The following is an 18,556-nucleotide window of genomic DNA, read 5'->3' on the forward strand; positions in this document are numbered from 1 at the left end:
TAAATCTGAAAAAAATTAGAAACACATATGCTTCTATTATTAAAAAAAATGTTAACTTTTGTTTTTCCTTTGTTGTTGTTTTTACTTTATAAAATATTGATTGTTTATTTGGACCTTTTAGAAAGATTACCTAATATTATTACTTTTATCACATTTTCTATGTCTATTTCTTTTAGCCCTGACTTCTGGTAAAGTTCTTTAACTTTGGCTTGAAATCATTCAATTAGATTGTTTTTTAACTTCTGGTTGTTAAAAAGTAATTTTTATTCTTTCATTATTTACTTTTATGAGCCACATGTTCTTATTTCATGAATTCAATCTGTGCTTATTACTTTGAAGATAGTCATTACAATTAAAAAAAACCTCATTTTATTCTGTTTTGTGCACAGTTTGTTTTTCTTAGTTTCTCCACTCTGTTACCTTGTACAGGCCTGTCTTCATGCTAGGACATTCCTCCAAATGTCTAGTGATCAAACATTATCCTCTTATGTTTAAATGAGGTGTGGAAAAGCTGGGGCCTCCATTACTGAGCCATCTTGGGTTCCATCGCTTGAGTCAACTTTCTTCCAGGCTCTCCTTGGCAAGCCTGAGCTCTAGTTTTCTCTCAGTTAAAACCTCCCTCTGATTTCTAACTTTCAAACATTTTCCGTATGTAGTCACTTCTCCTATTATGTTTTCCTCCTCCTACTTTACCTAAAGAGATTAGAAGACAAAGATTTGGGCTCAGGGATCCAGTCTGTCAAGTTCAAACAGAAATCTCACCCATTCATTCTTCTTTCTCCCCCGTGATGGTCTTATTACTTATGTAAAAATTAGATTCCTTGTATTTTAATCCAAAAAAACCCAACAAATCCAAGAGAGAGTAATTCCAGAACTACAGTGGTAAATTTTAAAAATACCCTAAGTAATAAAGCCTTATGACTGTTCACCCTATCATGTCAGTTTTATAATTAAATGACTAAAGATGGATTTTATTTCTGAGGTATTACCACTGTTTTCACAGTCAACCTGGTTGACTTGGGAGGCACTTTTATCAGCAGACTCTCAATCATATTGTTGAATAATAATTCTTTCACAGAACTCGTTCAGTACTCTTTAAAAGGAATAAGTCTTCCTGAGGACTTCCCAGGTGGTCCAGTGGTTGAGACTGCCTTCCAATGCAGGGGGTACAGTTTCTATCCCTGGTCAGAGAGCTAAGATCCCACATGCGTCACGGCCAAAAAAAAGCCCCAAAACATAAAACAGAAACAACATTGTAACATATTCAATAAAGACTATAAAAATGATCCGCATCAAAAAAATCTTAAAAAAAAAAAGGATCAGTCTTTCTGCTGTGCCCTTTATCATCGTTCTGAAATCTCAGCTGCCCAAAAACCCTCCATTGCATTGTCCTACATGCTAAAATGTGGCACCACCATGAGGTTTCTTTTGTTTCTAACATAGTTTTTACTTTTCCATGTCTTAAAACAAAACAAACAAACAAACAAACAAAAAAAAACAAATCTACCAAGCAGCGACAAACTGGGTTTCCTTTATATACCTGCAGGCAGTATTCAAAATTATGCCTAGGTTTCAACTCCATCTGCCAGTCAGCTGTGCCTGCTTCCTTCTTCTTTGGGCTTCATAGTGTTCTCCCAACTCCTCCTCAAAAGCTGCTCCCTGTCCCCAGACACAATGTGTTCCCCACTCATCACCCCCATCTTCATTACCTCTTAAGTTCTTTCTATACACAACTTAAACCATGTTCAGGGGCAGTGATTATGACTGAGGATTCTCCATTTTCATACATCTCCCTGTTTTGGGAATGTATTATCTGCATCACTAACCACCACTACTTTCCTGGATTCCTGAGAAATACTCTAAGAAAAGCTTCTAAGCTAGTTATTCAAAACTTCTTAATCCAATGATTTCAGATGTAAATTTCTCATTGTTAGTGATTCAAACAAGACTCTTAACATTGTTTGCCAATCATTTACCTTCTTCAATATCAAAAACATTGTAAAATGGACAAATTCTTAGAAAAACACAACTTTCTGAGACTGAACCAGGAAGAAACAGAAAATATAAACAGACTAATTCCAAGCACTGAAACTGAAACTATGATTAAAAATCTTCCAGCAAACAAAAGCCCGGGACCAGATGGCTTCACAGGCAAATTCTATCAAACATTTAGAGAAGAGTTAACATCCATTCTTATCAAACTCTTCCAAAATATGCCAGAGGGAGGAACACTCCAAAACTCATTCAACAAGGCCATCATCATCATCACCCTGATACCAAAACCAGACAAAGATGTCACAGAAAAAGAAAACTACAGGTCAATATCACTGATGAACATAGATGCAAAAATCCTGAACAAAATGCTAGCAAATAGAATCCAAAAGCACATTAAAAGGATCATACACCATGATCAACTGGGGTTTATCACAGGAATGCAAAGATTCTTAAAAATATGCAAATCAATCAACGTGACACACCATATTAGGAAACTGAAGTATAAACACCATATGATCATCTCAATAGATAAAGAAAATGCTTTTGACAAAATTCAACATCCATTTAAGATAAAAACTCTCCAGAAAGTAGGCATAGACAAAACTTACCTCAACATAATGACTACCATATATGACAAACCCACAGCCAACATCGTTCTCAATGGTGAAAAATTCAAACCATTTCCTCTAAGATGAGGAGCAATACAAGGTTGCACACTCTCACCACTATTATTCAACAAAGTTTTGGAAGTTTTAGCAACAGCAATCAGAGACAAAAAAGAAATAAATGGAATCCAAATCAGAAAGGAAGAAGTAAGACTGTCACTGTTTGCAGATGACATGATACTATTCATAGAGAATCCTAAAGGTGCTACCAGAAAACTACTAGTGCTAATCAATGTTTTTGGTAAAGTAACAGAATACAAAATTAATGCACAGAAATCTCTGGCATTCCTATACACTAATGGTGAAAAATCTGAAAGAGAAATTAAGGAAACACTCCCATTTACCATTGCAACAAAAAGAATAACATACCTAGGAATAAACCTACCTAAGGAGAATAAAACCTGTATACCAAAAACTATAAGACACTGATGAAAGATATTAAAGATGATACAAACAAATGGAGAGATATACCATGTTGTTGGATTGGAAGAATCAACATTGGAAAAAGGACTATACGACCCAAAGCAATCTATGGAGTCAATGCAATCCGTATCAAACTACCAATGGCATTTTTCACAGAACTAGAACAAAAAATTTCACAATTTGTATGGAAACACAAAAGACCCCAAATAGCCAAAGCAATCTTGAGAAAGAACAATGTAGCTGGAGGAATCAGGCTCCCTGACTACAGACTATGCTACAAAGCTACAGTACTCAAGACAGTATAGTACTGACACAAAGGCAGACATATAGATCAATGGATCAGGATAGAGCCCAGAGATAAACCCATGCATATATGGTCACCTTATCTTTGACAAAGGAGGCAAAAGTGTACAGTGGAGAAAAGACAGCCTCTTCAATAAGTGGTACTGGGAAAACTGGACAGCTACATGTAAAAGAATGAAACTAGAACACTCCCTAACACCATACACAAAAATAAATTCAAAATGGATTAAAGATCTAGATTTAAGGCCAGACACCATAAAACTCTTAGAGGAAAACATAGGCAGGACACTCTATGGCATAAATCACAGCAAGATCCTTTTTGACCCACCTCCTAGAGAAATGGAAAAAGAAACAAAAATAAACAAATGGGACTGAATGAAACTTAAAAGCTTTTGCACAGCAAAGGAGACCATAAACAAGACAAAAAGACAACCCTCAGAATGGGAGAAAATATTTGAAAATGAAGCAACTGACAAAGGATTAATCTCCAAAATTTACAAGTAGCTCATGCAATTCAATGTCAAGAAAACAAACAACCCAATCCCAAAATGGGCGGAGAACTTAAATAGATATTTCTCCAAAGAACATATATAGATTGCCAGCAAACACATGAAAGGATGCTCATCATCACTAATCATTAGAGAAATGCAGATCAGAACCACAATGATGTATTACCTCACACTGGTCAGAAAGGCCATCATTAAAAAATGTACAAATAATAAATGCTGGAGAGGGTGTGGAGAAAAGGAAACACTGTTTCACTGTTGGTGGGAATGTAAATTGATACAGTCATTATGGAGAACAGTATGGAACTTCCTTAAAAAACTAAAAATAGAGCTACCATATGACCCAGCAATCCCACTACTGGGCATATACCCTGAGAAAACCATAATTCAAAAGAATCATGCATCACAAGTTTCATTTCAGCACTATTTACAGTAGCCAGGATAAGGAAGCAACCTAAGTGTCCATCGACAGATGAACAGATAAAGAAGATGTGGCATATATATACAATGGAATATTAGTCATAAAAAGAAACCAAATTGAGTTATTTGTAGTGAGGTGGATGGACCTAGAGTCTGTCATACAGAGTGAAGTAAGTCAGAAAGATCAAACAAATACCATATGCTAACACATATATATGGAATCTAAAAAACGTATGGTTCTGAAGAACCTAGGTGCAGGACAGGAATAAAGATACAGACATAGAAAATGGACTTGAGGACACAGGGAGAGAAAAGGATAAGCTGGAACGAAGTGAGAGAGTGGCACTGACATTTATACACTACCAAATGTAAAACAGATAGCTAGTGGGAAGCAGCCGCATAACATAGGGAGATCAGCTCGGTGCTTTGTGACCACCTAGAGGTGTGGGATAGGGAGGGTGGGAGGGAGACACAAGAGGAAGGGGATATGGGGATGTATGTATACGTATAGCTGATTCACTTTGTTATACAGCAGAAACTAACACACCATTGTAAATCATTTATACTCCAATAAAGATGTTAAAAAATAAAATCATTGTAGAAAACTCAACACGTGGTGCAAAGGATGACCACCCTCCAGCTCTAGTTGATTGGTGACTAGAAGGAAACACCACAATTATATTCATTTTCTCATATTGAGATATGCATAGAATGTCTACCTGTACACTTCACCTGCTGAAGTAAGATGGGCTAAAACATACACAGAAGAAATGATTCATAACACAGTGTAATGCAGTAGGAGAAACAATGAAATAATCACTTAAAGAACTGTAATATTTTTTACAATATATATGCTTGTTCAAATCAACACAGATAAAACTATGGGGAAAATGTAATGGTATAGGGAAAACTTTTGCTTCTGGTGAGACTAAAGCTGAGCCACATCCGTGGGACACACCTGCTAAGCAAAGAAACCCCATAGCATGTTCTCCTCCTGCTTGGACCCTCTTTCTCTCTCTCCATATATATATATATAATTTTTTATCATTAAAAAATATATGGCATGCCCTTTTACTTTTTTGCTAATTCTAAGATAAGGAAAGATCTTGACTCTTCAAATATGTAAGCTCACTCAGCTGTTAATGAAATGATCTTTCATAGCTTAATATTAGCATTTAAAAAATGAGCCAACCAAAAAGTTTGAAGGAAATGTAATTTATTTCATCAATTTTATTTTTAATGCACATTTTAAGAAATTGCATAACTGATTTGAGTGTTAATAATTTTTCTGGTAAGAAAGCAAATTCTTTTGTCTTTTGGGTAAGAACATTGTCTTTTCATTCTGAGCAGATACAATTGAAATCAGTCGGGGACAGTTTTTAGTACAGAGTTCTGCATACCTGTCAGGCTTGCTATGACTGAGGTCCTTACTGGATGTTGGAAGACATAAGCTGTGTTTCTCAGCTGCTGACTTGTAGGGAACATTCCTGGCAGCCCCTGCTTTAAGATGCCCACAGTGGTCAGAATCTCATGAGGTCTGTTGGAATTGAGAACATTGAAGGTGTAGTGCAGAGCTGAGCAGGTAGCCATAGGCTGCTCTAAGTTAAAGGTGAAGAGACCATGTTCAAAAAGCAGCAGAGAAACTCTGGCCAGATTTGGCTTGCCTGGAAGCCAGCAGTCCACAGTGGCCCTTGATAAGTTCCCTCTGGACCTTCCAGGAATAGTCTTGGCCCTTTGGCCCCACCTCCTTACATACGCTCAGCCCTTGCTTCTTCCCTTTTAGACTACATATAAACTCCTGGTTATCAGGGTTTACTCATCGTGATCTGAGCTATGAATTGTCTGCACATAGCAGGAGCTCAGAAAGTCCATCTTAAATTAAAGGGCTGGCCTAGTTGGGTTTCACGCTGCCCCATTATAATCATAACTTGTTGGTCAAAGTAAACTCAGTGTCAGGATCCTCTGTGTCTGAGGTCAGGAGGCAGTTGGGTGGCATTAGGGAGTGGGAGGCACTGTGCTCCAAGCTCACAAAATGAAGCGGGGCCAGATCTGAAAAGCAGCACACCATCTGGACCTGACAAAACCTCGCTATCAGCAAGGCCCTGGCTGCCTGCCCCTACAGCTTCAACACAGGCCCCTGCTATTTTTATGACTGTCATAAAAAAAAAAAAATCAGAGTCATCTCAAAAGATCAAATAATAATACTATGCGTAACACAGGCGTGCCCTATGGAGCCGCACTTATCCAGAGGTGGTGTCCACAGATGGCTCCAGAACACTCGATGTAAAAGTCCTGAGCCCAGATACAACAATCGGATATCACTTTTTCTAATCCATCACCATGTTTAAATCTGGAAAAGGAATGCATTAAAATTTGAATCAATCTCAATGGGGAGGGAATATAATAACCCTGAAAACCCCAGCTTAATCTTTTTTTTTTTTTTTCAGCTTTCATCAACAAATGACAGTTTTCATTATCCTGGAAAATAGCAATTGGAATTGTCACTGACCCACTATTCACATGCACTACAAGTATAAATGTGTATAGAAAGACCTGAAAAAATGCAAACCCATGAATAAATTTAGGAATAGATAGATCACAGCATTAATCGCCTGTTTAAAATGTGCTTCTGTGAGGCTTCTACTAAAGAACAGCTGCTGGTGTAAACTGACTTGCTTTATGTTTTCTTTATAATTCATAAATTTCTTTTATAATTTCAAACAATTTCCCTTATAATCTTAAAGAAATCCACAGATGAAAAATCTAAGTCCCAGAAAGCAAAAGTGTTTGGCCAAGTTCACTCCATCAAACTTAGACCAACAACTCCTACGTTTGGCCTAGAACCTACAGTAAGGCAATTGGTTGATATCACTGAAATGCTAGCAGACACAGAGTTACTTCCTTTGAAAATTTTTATTATATTCTTTCAATCTTCTGTTATCAAGAGTTTTTTATTGCTGTTTTAATTTCTTTTTTAAAGTAATTTTTGATATTATACAAATAATTATTTTAAAAGCTCAGCTTTTGAGATGAAGTATTTGTTCTCACCTCTGCCCCTCTCTGCTCTTCACAGACTCAGGGAGGGACAGATCCAGTGGATCCACTTTTAGGATAGCTCCTAACTTGGGTGGCAAAGGTGGTGCTAGTCCTTGTCTGGGAGCTCATATCTGCCAGGAACCTCAATTCTTTTCAAGTGGCTGCTTGGGCTTCCTCACAGAGTGGTTGTTGTGATCCAAAAGTCCATGTTTCAGGAGACAGAAAGTTGAAGCAGTCTGTCTTAAGGCCTCAGCCTGGAAACTGTCATTTCTGCTTTATTCTATTGGTCAAAGCAGTTATGGAGCTTACCCAGATTTAAGGGGCAGAAATTAAACCCTGCCTTACAAAAGGAGAAGAAGCAGCAAAGAATTTGCAGACATCTTTGATGTACTGTGATATTACTGACATACTTTCAGATTCCAATTCAGCCAAGGCCTCAACCACATGACACCTTTAGAAGTAAATCCTTTCAAACACATTATTTCATTTAAATGTGTTTGAGTCTCACATTAATCCAATGAAGCAAACATCACTTGTTATTTCTAGTTAACAAAGGACAAAACAGGCTCAGAGTGATTAAGTAATATACATATTCACTCACTGAATTTCACCTACATTTTCTTCTCACATTGTCAGTGGCTAGTTCTTTTAAGTATTTAGTCTGTTTAAAACCTTTCTTATGTTTTAGGAAACAAAAAATGAAAGAGTTGTCCCTCTAATAAACTTAGCAATACAAAAAAGGGAAATTAAAAAAAAAATAGCTGAGGTCCAAAGAAAACCTGAGCCAGAAGTACCTCTCTGTGGGAGTTCAATGGATCTGTGTCAGAAGCATGAGCTCTGTGTCCACACCCCACTGGAAGCTACAGTAACCTCCCTTTCAGAGTGGGAAAGAGGATATGAGAATGTAACTGCTCCTTTCTTTTAAAAAATTTTTAACATTTTAATTAAAATTTATTAATACTTATAAAAATAAAAGTCTTCACACTTCTAGCATCCAATTAACATTCACTTGCCAATATAAATATGCTTCAGGTATGGTACGTATAGATTTGCACACCATACATATATACACATTTTGCATATGTACATATTTTGAGGTAATATATAAATTGTTTAATATTGCACAATGATCTTCAGCTTCCATGTACAACCACTGTGAATGTCATGCTAATTTTTGTGTATTTCTAGAAACACAAAGAGAAACTAGAAAGTGGGTCTTTGACACTACCCTGAAATTATACTTTTTTAAGTGCAGGAATCTATAAAGTTCATATTATTTGAGAAGGATTTGTCACTTTAAACAGTTTATCTTTTTTCTTACCTAAACTTCTTCCCTTCCACTCAATTCTATGCTGCGCCCCAAAGTGCACCGATGAGGGCAGTGGCATATTTTGTTTTGTTTTATTTTATTTTATGTTCATTTTCAAACTGCTCCTTAAACAGATTTTCATCCTATCCTCTTTGTATTTAGCCCTCCCAACTCCCCCCCTCCCAAATACATCATTGGTAGCCTACAAATATGCAAATAGGGCTGCCTATAGAATATCTATGGGGTGCTCTGTTAAGTTATTCCTTATCCATCTGCTTTACAGCTACAAAAATGAGTTTGGTGTATTCTTTCGTTGTTTTTTTTTTTTTTTTTTTGCCTTATTTACAATTAAAAATACACAACAACTCTTTACTGCTATTTTAGTGAGGGTTCTGGAGAGACTAGAAGTTAATACATGTATTCAACTTGCCATCTTTAACTAGACAATCTATTCTATGTGTTGATATCGATAGCGTTCTATGTGTTTTAGAATTAATCTTCTTCTTGATCCTGAAGTGCTGGAAATACTCCTGAGAGCCCTTCTCCTAGAGCAGGGTCATACAGGGCACCTTATCACTAAGAATGATAGGTAACTGCTCTTCTCATCCCAGCATAAGACTAGAAGCTTATTATCTGCAGGGGGTAAAGCAGAGGTCTTTGAACTGAGATCCACCAGGCACATGAGAGCAAGGAACTGTATTAATTCAGCGAAAGATCACATACTGAAAGGTGAGGTATCCAGCCCTTTTATTCCAAATCAAATCACTATGACCATGAAGATTATACAAGTAAGCAGGAACCTGAAATATTTTTCTCTATAGTACTGACCAGCCTAAGAGAAGAGACTCTAAATATTGACGGTAGGGACCCAGCCAGACTAATCTATACTCTAGGATCTAAAGAGAAGTCCACAGTTTGATGGACAGCCATCAATCACTGGACATTCACAGAGATCTGTCATTTGAAAGATGGAGGCTAAAACAAATGAATAGAGATAAAATCAACTTGGAGGAAATCAAGACTATCTAAAATAAAAAAAGAAGCTTCAAAAACATACAGTTAAAATTCTTAGAAATGGAAGATATTGCAAACAAAAAGCAAAGCAAGAACTACATACTATGAAAATACAAAGTCTCGGGCTTCCCTGGTGGCACAGTGGTTGAGAGTCTGCCTGCCAATGCAGGGGACATGGGTTCGTGCCCCGGTCCGGGAGGATCCCACATGCTGCGGAGCAGCTGGACCCATGAGCCATGGCCACTGAGCCTGCACGTCCAGAGCCTGTGCTCCAAGAAAATACAAAGTCTCAGGCAATATAATGACATTGAACAGCTAAACAAAATTACTGGAAACTAGAAGACAACAGAACAATGTCTTCAAATTAATAGAGGAAATAATTTCTAACCTAGAATTCCATGCCCATCCAAAATATTAATTAAGAGTGAGGGTAGAATTACAAAATGTTTGCCATCGTCTGAATGTTTGTATCCCCTCAATATTAATATTTTAACTACTATCCCTGTGCAATAGGAGGTATGGTCTCTGGGAGGTTATTAGGTCATGAAGGTGGGCCCCTCCTGAATAGGATTAGTGCTCTTTCTTATAAAACAGACCCCAGAGGGCTCCCTTACCACTTCTACCATGTGAGGAAACAGTGAGAAAATGGCCATCCATGAAGCAGGAAGTGGGTTCTCACCAGACACTGAATCTGCCGTCACCTTTATCTTGGACTTTTCAGCCTCCAGAACAGTAAGAAATAAATTGCTGTTGTTTTTAACCCACCTAATCTATGATATTATGTTATAGCATCCCAAACAGATTTGGTTATAAATTATTGAAGAAAGGGTTTCTCCAAAACAATAGAGTAAATTGACATTAATATTTATTGAGTATTTACAATGCATTTTCCCAAAAAATTTACATCTATTATATATCTATTATATAATAAATCTCTCTACAACAATCCAGCTCATGTGTACAATGATCAATCTCCTATTACATCTGAAGATACCAAGGCCCAGAGGAGGTAAGTAAAAAGATAGTACAGTCAAGATACTTCCCTTCATTTTCCTCTCTTGAATACATGGGAAATTATTTAGAAAAAAAGAATAATAGGCATTAAACCCCAAATCAGCTGTAAGTTCAAAGAAACAAGAAACATGTCACAAACAACCAATCATGAACCGTACTCACCAAGAACTGTGACATCCAGACTGAGACAAGACTATAGGCACCCTTGGACCTCAAGCAGGACACAGATTTCCCTCTGTGTGATTTTCAGTCTTTAATGTCATATTCAATGAGCCTGGGTTAGAAAGATAAGACCCAAGGCAGAAAAACTCTTCCATGTGTCTTTACTCACTCCCATAGCTTCCAACACTGCAAAAACTTGACACAGTTTTGGCCCTGCTTTGTCCTCAGAGCTCCAGTTTTGTATGTCTAATACTGATACGACTGACATAGACTTAATGTTTATGCCACCACCACCCCTCTAATTCATATAATGAAGCCCTAATGCCAGTGTGGCTGTATTTGGACATGGGCCTATAAGGAAATAATTAAGGTGAAACAAAGTCATAAAAGTGAGGTCCTGATCTGACAGGATTAGTGTCCTTATAGGAAAAGACAAGCTCACTCTTTTTTCACGCACACACAGAGAAAAAGCCATGTGAGCCCACAAAGAGAAAGTGGCCATCTGCCAATCAAGAAGAGAGCCCTCACCAGAAACTGACCATGTTGATCACTTTGATCTTGGACCTCCAGGTCTGTGAAAAAAAATTTTCTGTTGTTTAAGCCATGCAACCTGAATAGACTAATACAGTCCTTTCATGAATAACCATAATTATTTCAAGTTTAATATTTTCAAACTAAAGTCTTGATTTTCCCTCAAAAACAGTTTTTTCTACATCTAAGATTTTAAGCTGGAAATCTGGGAGTCACTTTGCCCGTTGGTTGTGGATATCTGAAAGTATCTAAGGTTTTGTCAGCTTCTCTTATTAGTCCCAATAGCACACTTGAATGCTCTAAAGATTTGACCTTTTACTTTTCCCTGTCACTCACGCCAGCAGTAGACTCTATAGATAAAGGAAGGTGGAGTACTTTGTTACTGAACCAGTTATTCTATAGTCACTATTTCATTTAATTTCTTTAATAATTGTTCCATAGCCTTACTCCATGATCTTGCTGACTTTTTAAAAGCAACTTTATTGAGGCATTATTTATGTACCATAAAACTTACTAATTTTAAGTGTAAAATTCAAAAATTCTTAGTAAATGTTGAGTGGTGTGACTGTAATCACAATCCAATTTTATAATATTTACATTAGTCCACACAGAACATTTAGAACCACTAACAATCACTCCACATTCCCATCTCTAGGCCCAGACATTCATTAATATAAATTCTATAGCTATAGATTTTCCTTTTTCATAAATTTTATATAAATGGAATCATACAATATGTGATATTTTATGTCTGGCTTTTTTAACTTAGCTGGACGGTTTTGAGATTCTTCCATGCTTTAGCTTACATGAGTCTTTTATTTTCTTTTATTGCCAAATAGTATTTCAGCATATAGATATACTGCATTTGTTTATCCATTTAACAGTTGGTAGACATTTGAGTTTTTTCCAGTTAGTGACAATTATAAATAATGCTGCTATGATCATTCATATACAGGTCTTTTTGTAAACTTATACTTTTGTTCCATTTGTGAAGAGTCCTAGAAATGGATTTATTGGTTTGTATGGTTAATTCATACTTAACCTTTTAAGACACTGTCAAATTGTTTTCCATTTTACATTCATACTAGCAATGTATGTAAAATTCCATTTTTACTATGTTATTGTCAATACTTGGTCTCATCTGTCTTTTGATTACAATCATACTAGAGGTAGTGGATTATATCTCATAGTGGTTTAACCTGCTTTTCCCTAATTACCAATGAACATCTTTTCATGTGCTTTTCAGCAGTTTGCATATATTATTTGCAGAAACATCTTTTCTGTTAATTGTTCCTTTTAATTATTGTTACTGTGTTGTAAGAGCTCTTTATATATTCTGGATATAAGTTCCTTAACAGATATATTACTTGTAAATATTTTCTCCCAGTAAGTGGATTGTCTTTTTACTTTCTTTTTTCTTTTGAATTTTATTTTATTTATTTATTTTTTATACAGCAGGTTCTTATTGGTTATCTATTTTATACATATTAGTGTATATATGTCAATCTCAGTCTCCCAATTCATCCCACCACCACCACCACCCCCACTGTTTTCCCCCCTTGGTGTCCATACATTTGTTCTCTACATCTGTATCTCTATTCCTGCCTTGCAAACTGGATCATCTGCACCATTTTTCTAGATTCCACATATATGTGTTAATATACGACATTTGTATTTCTCTTTCTGACTTACTTCACTTGGTAGTACAGTCTCTAGGTCCATCCATATCTCTCTAAATGACCCAATTTTGATCCTTTTTATAACTGAGTAATATTCCATTGTACATATATACCACACCTTCTTTATCCATTTATCTGTCGATGGGTATTTAGGTGGCTTCCATTATCTGGCTATTGTAAATAGTGCTGCAATAAACATTGGGGTGCATGTGTCTTGTGAAATCACTGTTTTCTCTGGGTATATGCCCAGTAGAGTTATTGCTGGGTCATTCTACCAGTTATTGCTGAGTAATTCTATTTTTAGTTTTTTAAGGAACCTCCACACTGATCTCTATAATGGCTCTATAATGGCTGTATCGATTTACATTCCCACCAACAGTGTAAGTTGATTCCCTTTTCTCCACACCTGCTGTAGCATTTGCTGTTTGTAGATTTTCTGATGATGCCCATTCTAACCAGTGTGAGGTGATACCTCATTGTAGTTTTGATTTGCATTTCTCTGATAATTAATGATGTTGAGCAGCTTTTCATGTGCCTCTTGGCTATCTTCTTTGGAGAAATGTCTATGTAGGTCTTCTGCCCATTTTTTGATTGGGTTGTTTGTTTTTTTCTGATATTGAGCTACATGAGCTGCTTGTAAATTTTGGAGATTAATCCTCTGTCAGTTGCTTCATTTGCAAGTATATTCTCCCATTCTGAGGGTTGTCTTTTCGTCTTGTTTATAGTTTCCTTTGTTGTGCAAAAATTTTGAAGTTTCATTAGGTCCCATCTATTTATTTTTATTTTTATTTCCATTCCTCTAAGAGGTGGGTCAAAAAGATCTTGCTGTGATTTATGTCAAAGAGTGTTCTTCCTATGTTTTCCACTAAGAGTTTTACAGTGTCTGGTCTTACATTTAAGTCTTTAATCCATTTTGAGTTTATTTTTGTATATGATGTTAGGGAGCATTCTAATTTCATTCTTTTACATGTAGGTCTCCAGTTTTCCCAGCACTTATTGAAAAGATTGTCTTCTCTCCATTGTATATTCTTGCTTCTTCTGTCATAGATTAGTTGACAGTAGGTGCCTGGATTTATCTCCGGGCTTTCTATCCTGTTCCATTGATCTATACTTCTGTGTTTGTGCCAGTATCATATTATCTTGATTAATGTAGCTTTGTAGTATAGTCTGAAGTGAGGGAGTCTGATTCCTCCAGCTCTTTTATTTTCCCCTCAGTGTTACTTTGGCTATTTGGGGTCTTTTGTGTCTCCATACAAATTTTAAGATTTTTTGTTCTAGTTCTGTAAAAAATGCTATTGGTAACTTGATAGGGATTACATTGAATCTGTAGATTGCTTTGGGTAGTATGGTCATTTTCACAATATTGATTCTTCCAATCCACAAACATGGTATATTCCATGTGTTTGTGTCATCTTTGATTTCTTTCATCAGTATCTTACAGTTTTCTGAGTACAGGTCTTTTACCTCCTTAGGTAGCTTTATTCCTAGGTATTTTATTCTTTTTGTTGCAATGCTGAATGGGATTTTCTCCTAATTTCTATTTCTGATATTTCATTGTTAGTGTTTAGGAATGCCAGAGATTTCTGTGCATTAATTTTGTATCTTGCAACTTTACCAAATTCTTTGATTAGCTCTAGTAATTTTCTGGTGGCATCTTTAGGATTATCTATGTATAGTATCATGTCATCTGCAAACAGTGACAGTTTATTTCTTATTTTCCAATTAGTATTCTTTTATTTCATTTTCCTCTCTGATTGCTGTGGCTAGGATTTCCAAATATATGTTGAATTATAGTGGCAAGAGTGGATATCCTTGTCTTATTCTTGATCTTAGAGGAAATGCTTTCAGTTTTTCACCATTGAGAATGACGTTTGCTGTGGGTTTGTTGTATATGGTCTTTATTATGTTGAGGTAGGTTCCCTCTATGCCAACTTTCTGGAGAGTTTTTATCATAAATGGTGTTGAATTTTGCCAAAAGATTTTTCTGTATCTATTGAGATGATCATATGGTTTTTATCCTTCAGTTTGTTAATATGGTGTATCACATTGATTGATTTGTGTATATTGAAGAAACCCTGCATCGCTGGGATAAATCCCACTTAATCATGGTATATGATCCTTTTAATGTGTTGCTGGATTCTGTTTGCTAGTATTTTGTTGAGGACTTTTGCATCTATATTCATCAGTGATATTTGTCTTTAATTTTCTGTTTTTGTAGTATCTTTGTCTGGTTTTGGTATCAGGGTGACAGTGGCCTTGTAGAATGAGTTTGGGAGTGTTCCTTCCTCTGCAATATTTTGGAAGAGTTTGAGAAGGATGGGTGTTAGCTCTTCTCTAAATATTTGATAGAATTCACCTGTGAAGCCATCTGATCCTGGACTTTTGTTTGTTGGAAGATATTTTTTTTAATTTTATATATATATATTTTTTAACATCTTTATCCGAGTATAATTGCTTTACAATGGTGCATTCGTTTCTGCTTTTTAACAAAGTAAATCACAGTTTCAATTTCATTACTTGTGATAGATCTGTTTACATTTTCTAATTCTTCCTGGTTTAGTCTTGGAAAATTGTACCTTTCCAAGAATTTGTCCATTTCCTCCAGCTTATCCATTTTATTGGCATAGAGTTGCTTGTAGTAGTCTCTTATGATCTTTTGCATTTCTGTGGTGTCCTTTGTAACTTTTACTTTTTCATTTCTAATTTTATTGATTTGAGTCCTCCTTCTTTTTCTTGATGAGTCTGGCTAAAGGTTTATCAATTTTGTTTATTTTGTCAAAGAACCAGCTTTTAGTTTTATTGATCTTTGCTATGTTTTTCTTTGTTTCTATTTCATTTATTTCTGCTCTGATCTTTATGATTTCTTTCCTTCTACTCACTTTGGGTTTTGTTTGTTTTGCTTTCTCTAGTTCCTTTTGGTGTAAGGTTAGATTTTTTATTTGAGATTTTTCTTACTTCTCGAGGTAGAACTGTATTTGTATAAACTTCCCTGTTAGAACTACTTTTGCTGCATTCCAAGGGTTTTGGATTGTCACGTTTTCATTGTCATTTGTCTCTAAGTATTTTTCAATTTCTTTAATGATCTCATGGGTATTTAGTCCCATACTGTTTAGCCTCTACGTGTTTTTGTTTTTTACATTTTCTTCCCTGTAATTTATTTCTAATCTCATAGCGTCATGGTCAGAAAAGATGCTTGATATGATTCCAATTTTCTTAAATTTACTGAGGCTTGATTTGTGACCCAAGATGTGATCTATTCTGGAGAATGTTCATGCCAAGGAATATTTCCCAGAACTTCTGCTGTCAGTGTCCTTGTCCCTGTGGAGAGCCACAGCCACCCCCTGCCTCTGCAGGAGACCCTCCAACACTAGTAGGTAGGTCTGGTTCTGTCTCCTATGGGGTCACTGCTCCTTCCCCCTGGGTCCTGATGTGCACATTACTTTGTGTGTGCCCTCGAAGAGTGGAGTCTTTTTTCCCCCCAGTTCTGTCAAAGTCCTGCAATTAAATCCCTCTAGCCTTCAAAGTCTGATTCTCTGGGAATCCTCCTCCCATTGCCAGACCCCTAGGTTGGGAAGCCTGACATAGGGCTTAGAACCTTCACTACAGTCGGTGGACTTTTGTGGTATAATTGTTCTCCAATTTGTGTGTCACCCACCCAGTGGTTATAGGATTTGATTTTATTGTGATTGCACCCCTCCTACCATCTCATTGTGGCTTCTCCTTTGTCTTTGGATGTAGGGTATCTTTTTTGGTGAGTTCCGGTGTCTTCCTGTCAATGATTGTTCAGCAGTTAGTTGTGAGTTCCGTGCTCTCACAAGACGGACTGTGTGCACCTCCTTCTACTCCACCATCTTGAACCCCCCTCTCCTTTTATTTTCTTAATGAAGTCTTTTGAAAGAAAAAAATAATAATTTTGATAAAATATAATTAATATTTTAAATATGGGCTTCCCTGGTGGTGCAGTGGTTGAGAGTCCACCTGCCGATGCAGGGGACGCGGGTTCGTGCCCCGGTCCGGGAGGATCCCACATGCCACGGAGCGGCTGGGCTTGTGAGCCATGGCCGCTGAGCCTGTGTGTCCGGAGCCTGTGCTCCACAACGGGAGGGGCCACAACAGTGAGAGGCCTGCATACCACACACAAAAATAAAATATATATCTATCTATATATTTTTTAATATATATTTTCTTTGTATTATAAATAAGGAATATTTCCTAACTCAATGTCACTAAGACTTACACTTTGTTTCCTTCTAATAGTTTTATATTTTTAGCTCTTACATTTAGGTTTTGATCCTTTTTCAGTTAGTTTTTATATGTGGTATGAGGTGGGGTCAAATTTTATTCTTTTGCATGTGAATATATAGTTGTCCCAACACCATTTGTTGAAAAGACTATTCTTTCTTCATTAAATGGTCTTGGCCCCTTTGTAAAAACATCAGTTGATCATAAAATTTTGGGCTTATTTCTGAATTCTTATTTTTATTCCCTGTTCTATATGTCCATCCTTATGCCAGTAACACACTCTATTGATTACTGTAGGCTTTTTTTTTTAAGACTTTTTTCTTTTTTGATGTGGACCATTTTTAAAGTCTTTATTGAATTTGTTATAACATTGCTTCTGTTATTGAATTTGTTATAACATTGCTTCTGTTTTATGATTTGTTTTTTTGGTGGCAAAGCATGTGGCCTCTTAGCTCCCTGGCCAGGAATCAAACACACATGCCTGCATCAAAAGATGAAGTCTTAACCACTGGACCACCAGGGAAGTCCCAATTACTCTAGCTTTTGTAGTAACTTATGAAATTGGGAAATGTGAGTCTCCAATTTTGTTCTTTTTCAAAATTATTTTAGCTAGACTAGGTCTTTTGTATTTCCATGAATTAATATTTACAACTATAGTATATTGTTTATGTACAGTTATTTTTGTCTTTAGACATATGATTTCTAGTCAAAATACTTTCCCAAAATTTACTTTTATCCACTCTCCTTTAAATTAAATTGTTCCATATATTTGTAATACAGCTAGATTCATTTGTCACAGTGTGATTTCCATCCTGGTATTCCATAGTATCCTGCTTGATTTTTATATTTGCATACATTAAAGTTTCCTTTTTTCAGTAAATATAATCCTTTGTAGTCAATGAATCCGTGCCAATATGTAATATGTTTTCATCCCATAAGTTTTTCTTTTCCCAAATATCGTATGAATGGAATTTTATGATATATAGCCTTCTATGGCAGGCTTATTTAACTTAGAAAATGCAGTTAAGTTTCATCTATGTTGTTTCATGTATCAATACCTTAACTGTTTTTATTTAATCACAGGTACCACTTTGTTTTTCCATTCCCTGTTGAAAGACATCTTGTTTTGTGTTTTTTCCCCTCCCAAAGTTTAGCAATTACAAATAAATCTGCTATAAACATTCAAGTACAGAGTTTTGTTCTAGTTTAAGGTTTCAGTTTGCTTGAGCAAATATGTAGTTCAATTGCTGAATTCTG

Source organism: Neophocaena asiaeorientalis, unplaced genomic scaffold (genome assembly GCF_003031525.2).
Source record: "Neophocaena asiaeorientalis asiaeorientalis breed wild unplaced genomic scaffold, Neophocaena_asiaeorientalis_V1.1 scaffold160, whole genome shotgun sequence".
NCBI classification, from domain to species: Eukaryota; Metazoa; Chordata; class Mammalia; order Artiodactyla; family Phocoenidae; genus Neophocaena; species Neophocaena asiaeorientalis.